Source organism: Symphalangus syndactylus, chromosome 17 (assembly GCF_028878055.3).
Source record: "Symphalangus syndactylus isolate Jambi chromosome 17, NHGRI_mSymSyn1-v2.1_pri, whole genome shotgun sequence".
Taxonomy (NCBI): Eukaryota; Metazoa; Chordata; class Mammalia; order Primates; family Hylobatidae; genus Symphalangus; species Symphalangus syndactylus.
The window spans coordinates 39,874,030-39,880,029 of record NC_072439.2 but is presented as its reverse complement, the minus strand read 5'-3'; positions in this window follow the sequence as shown (position 1 = coordinate 39,880,029).

Here is a 6,000-nt window from a genome sequence, read left to right as displayed (position 1 = left end):
AATAGCCACTTGTGGACTCATGGCTACTCTACTACAGTTCAGAATTGTATAATTTTAGATTGCTGAAACTTTTACATATCCTCACTTTCATTACAAGATCTTTTAAGATAACTTTGTCCTGTCTATCCAAATTTGCACACTTCTTTGGTGAGTTTGGTTGTCTTTCTACTGTGCAAACATATGTAGTACTTAATTTTACTTCTATATTTACTTATATTGTAACCCTTTTCTATATTGGTCAGTTGTCTTTTTTTACCTGTTGGAAAGTGTCAAGTCCCATTTTTCCAGGAAAGTTTTAATAGCTTGTCTTTCTCATTAATATGTCTTCCCTTGAGCATCAATTACATTAGTCTGTATCACATTATCTCATGACAAAAGATCATTGCTTATTTCTTGCTCTTTCATATTCTTTACTGGTGCAATGAATTGAAGCTGGGTCTCACACTACACTCCAAGATGCTTGGAAGGAGGGAAGATATCCTTCATGTCTTCTATATTTCTTCCTCCACCACCACTGTTCAGCCTATAGTTGGCATAACAGCAATTCTTAAAGACGAATACTTGCTCACTACTATGAGCCTACTCATTACAATGTATGCTACGAGATTTCTGGTTCCTTAAATGTGTTTGTTCTTTTCAATCAGAAAAAGTCTAAACTAGTGAAAAAAATATATGAATGTCTTTTTTTTAAAGTGGAGGATACATGCTATTTTAGCCTCTATTGACTATTTTAAATAGCTAGTCCCCAAGGAGGCCTGCCATCAATTTCCTTCCCTCATAATATGTGCATGCTGCTCTACCCTGCAAGTCAAGTCAGCCACCCCCCGCCCTCCCAACTCCTTACAATGGCCTTGAGACTTGCTTTGACAATTAGAAATCAGTGACGCTGTGCCAGTTCCGGGCCGAGGTTTTCAGAGACCCGGCAGCTTCCACTTTGGCTCTGGGAAAGCCAGCCACCGTGTTGTGGAGAAGCTCAGGAGAGACTCGAGAAGGAGGAGAAGCCATAGAGCAGCTACTTGGGGGAAAGGCACTGAGCTGCCAGACACGGGAATGAAGGCTTGTTGGATTTTCCAGTCCAGCCAGCCTCTGGCTGAATGCAGCCATGTGTACGACCCAAACTGAGGCTACATGGAGCAGAACTGCCTGGCCAACCCGTGCCCTAATTCCTGACCCAAAGAATCATGAAAAAGAGTAAAATCATGTTGTTTTGCATGACTAAATGCTGGAGGGCTAGTTATACAACAATAGATAGCTGAAGTATTATCATTAAAAATAATAGAAGATTCAGTTATAGTAAAATAACTAACCTCCGTTTGGTCACCTTCCTGATCTACACTCTCCCTTGACTCCTGCAAGTTTACGGTCTCCTTTTACTATAGCCGGTGGGTGGAGTCAGTTGACTCTGTGATAATGGAAAGCAAATATCCAAACCAACCCAAGACCTTCAAAACATCATGTGAAATAAATTACGTGCTTAAATATGAAGTGTGAAATTCTGAAATTGAAAAGATTTTGCATTCTATGTGCTCTCTTAAGTGTAAATTTTACTTTGGAAACATTTACTTGAGACTAAGTTTGCCTAAATAATCATACATGGTCCCTTAGAAAAGTGTTACTTGATTAAAATATTGGATTTACTGTCCCTAGACACTTATTCATGACAGATTTTAACTTTGTTATTATTTGTATTATTTTAAAGTTGATTTTAAAAGTGAGAGTCTTCCGACTGTCTTAGCTATTGGCAATTTACGAGGTTGGTGAGACATTGATCTTACTTGGTCACAAAGGTAACTTTAAGCAAAAAGTGTTAGTGATATTGACAATTTGAATGTTTGAAATGATTGAATTATTTACAGACTTGATCCGCTTTGTATGGTTTAAAACCAGGTGGTTATCTGATCCAGAGAGAAGGCAGGTACTCAGAAAACATGTTTTGGCCACTCATCACAATGTCTTCCCTCATCTGTCGCTCCCTAAAATTGAACAACTAGCCAATTTTTGCTGTGATATAAGTTTATTTTATTTTAAGCTGTGTCTTCATAGAGCAGGTCAAGTAGCTAAAGTAATTATAAAGCTATCCACAGAGGTTAGAGAACTATGTATTTTCTTCAATTTCCTGAGGGTATTTTAAAGGTGAGCATAGGGCAATGCTGGTATTTCTGACTTATCTTTGGCTAGGATAGTTGTTGGAGCCCGTAGTGCAAATGTTTCATGGTGAAGCTATGCCCTGAAGAAATGCTCAGTCCAGTTTGTTTTGGATTATGTGTGAGCTCATACATCACTTGCCAGGCATTTTATCCTTATATTATAAGCATACACTGTTTCAGGGACATTCTTCAAAAAGTATATTCCCTTCTTTCTGTTTTTTTTTTTTTTTCTTTTTTGTTTGGTCTTTCTCTTCATATGTTTTTCTCATTAGCCTCTCCTTAACCAAGCTATTTTGTAAATAAGTCCTTCTGAAAATAATGGTTAATAATAATTTAATTGACAAACTGAAGTCTTCTCTAATCTTGTGAAATTATAAAATCTCAGAAATGAAAAGAACTCCATGATTCACAATAACCAAGATATGGCATTAACATAGGCGCCCATCAACAGTGGATTGGATAAGGAAAATGTAGTACATATGCACCATCGAAATACTAGACAGCCATAAAAACGAGCAAAATCATGTTCTTTGTAACATAGATGCAGCTGGAGGCCATTATTCTAAGAAAATTAATTCAGGAACAGAAAACCAAATACTGCACATTCTTACTTATATGTAAGAACTAAACTTTGGGTGCTCATGGACATAAAGATGGCAATAACAGACACTGGGGACGAATAGAGGGGGATGGGAAGGATGGAGGCAAACTTTTGGGAACTGTGCTCACTATCTGGGTGACAGGATAATTTGCATCCCAAACCTCAACATTACACAATCTATCTATTTAACAAACCTGCACATGTACCTCAGAGATCTGAAAGTTGAAACTATTTAGAAAAACAGAGCTCGATGATTCAGTCAGTATAATCTTTACCCAATAATGTATCTCCTTGCTAACTTTTACTTGGTCTATAAGTGCCAGAAGGAGCTTTAGCTCTTAGATCTAGTATAGTGCCTAGTGCATAGCAGACATTGAATTAATGTTTGCTAAACCACTGATTCAGTGAATGATGGTTTATTATGTTATAGTAAATGTAACTTATCTTTGATTTTTAGCATATTCCATGGGCTTTATGTTATTAATTTAAATGAATTTTAACAAATATAAACTGTTTATTATAAAATCTCCAAAAGTTTAGACGTGTCATAATTTATATTTATATGATTAAAATTTATTTTTAAAAATTGTATTCCTTTCTGTATTGTGCTAACTATAGCAACAGAATTTGAGTATACTTTCAAAGTTTTATCATTTAAAGCTTACTTCACTATGATGAATTTATAAGCACAGAACTTGAAAGAGTCAGCAAAATGGAAATAATAAATGTTATCGGTATGCATTACTTTTCTTAGGGCTGCTGAAACAAATTACTGCAAGCCCAATTGCTTAAAACAACAGAAATTTATTCTTTCACAGTTGTTGGGGGCCAGAAGTCTAAAATCAAGGTGTTCCAGGGTCAGGCTCCTTCCAAGATCTCTAAGAAAAATCTTTCCTGGCCTCTTCCAGCTTCCTATGGTTACTGACAATACTTGATATTCTTTGCCTTTGGTGGCACAACTTCAGTCTCTGCCTTTATCTCCACATGGCCTTGTTCTCTGTCTGTATTTTTCCAAATCTCTCTCTCCTTAAGCACACCACTCCACTGCTGACCTATATTAAGGAAGACCTAAATAAATGGAAAGATATACAATGTTCATAGATCAGAAGATAAATTTGGATCAGATGTCAATTATTCTCTAATTTGTCAATACAATCAATGCAACCCCAATGAAAATCTCAACGAGACTTTTTGTGGACCTTGTCTAGCTGATTCTAAAATTTATATGAAAATGAGAAGGATTAAAAATGAAAAAACAATTTTGAAGAGGATCAAAGTTGGAAAAGTTATACTACCTGACTTTAAGAGTTATTTTAAAGCTACAGTAATCAAGACTCTGTGGCATTGGTTTAAAGAAAGACAAATAGGTCAATGGAATAGGATGGAGTCTAAAAAATGGACTCATAGATAGATGTTAATTTTTGGCAAAGGAGCAAAGATTTTTCAATGAAAAAGAGTAGTATTTTCAACAAATGGTGCTGGAAAAATCTGATGACAATGTGTAAAAATGAGAACTTTGATTAGAAAAACCAAAATAAATTATAGAGATAAATGTAAAACCTAAACTGAAATTTTAGGGGAAAGTATAGAAGATGATAATTTTTGTGATCTCACATTAGACAAATATTTCTTAGTTTTGACATCAATATTATGATTTATAATAGATAAAGTTGAAGAACTAGATTCATCAAAATTAGAAACTTCTTCTCTTTGATAGACAGGAGAATGAAAACACAAGCCACAGACTGTCAGAAAATATTTTGTAAACCACATGTGATAAAGGTCTTGGATACAGACTAGATAAAGAATTCTCAAAACTCAGAAATAAGAAAACCAACAACCTAATAAAAAATAAGTAAAATATATGAAGACACTTCACCAAAGAAGATACGTATACACATAGCAAAAAGACATAGGAAAATACGTTCAACATCATTAGTCATGAAGCCACGTGAGATATTACTACACATCTGTTAGATGAGCTAAAATTTAAAAGACCCTAATAAATGTTGGCAAGGATGTGTGCAACCAGATCTCTTATATACTGTTGTGGGAAAGAAAAGTAGTAAAACTCTTTTGAAAAAAATGTTTAATAGTTTCTTCTTCTTTTTCTTTTTGCGACAGAGTCTCGCTCTGTCACTAGGCTGGAGTGCAGCGGCGCGATCGATCTCCACTCACTGCAACCTCCGCCTCCAGGGTTCAAGCGATTCTCCTGCCTTAGCCTCCCGAGTAGCTGGGACTACAGGCGCCCGCCACCGCGCCTGGCTAATTTTTTGTATTTTTTTTAGTAGAGACAGGGCTTCACCATGTTGGCCAGGATGGTCTCGATCTCTTGACCTCATGATCCGCCCACCTCGCCCTCCCAAAGTGCTGGGATTACAGGCATGAGCCACTGCACCTGGCCTTAATAGTTTCTTAAAATGTTAAACATACACATTCCATATGATCCAGCTATTCCACTGCTAGGTACTTACCCAGAAGTAATGAAAACATATGTCCACAGAAAGAGCTGTACATATATGTTCATATCAGTTTTATTTGTAATTGCCCAAAGTTCGAACAACCAAAATGTCCATCATCAGGTGAATGGACAAACAATTTATGGCGCATATATACAATTAAATACTATTCAGTTAAAAAAGTAGAATGAACTATTGATGCTAACATAGATGAATCTCAAAAGAATTTTGCTTAGTGGAAGAAGCCAGACCAAAAATACTACCTGCTTTATGATTCCGCATACATAATTTTTAAAAATGCAAACTCTTCTATAGTGACATAAAGATCAGTGGTTGCTTAGAGGGTTGTTTCAGTGATGAAAGGAGGTACTGATTACGACATAAGAAAACTTTTGGGGTGATGGAATGATTCATTATTTTCATTTTGGTGATGGCTTCACAGGGAGATACATGAGTCAACATGTATACAATGATGGATGCACTTTATGTGCAGTTCATTATATATCAGTTATACCTCACTGAAGTGGAAACAAATTGGACGTAAGTATCCCACATGTTGACTACTAAAGTTCTCAAGTTTCATCTCTTCAGTAGCCTTCTGTAAAGTAAAATTCTGGTGAGCTTAAAAAAAACCCTAGATCTCTATGCCAAATTAATTTTGAGCAGCATAATAGAAATGCCTGGAGTTTTAGGGCATTTCCAAATCGCAGTAAACTACAGTTTAATTTGTAATAGGACAAGAGGAAGAAAAAAAAAAAGGAGAAGAAAAAGCGGTGGGTGGCGAAATCAGGAA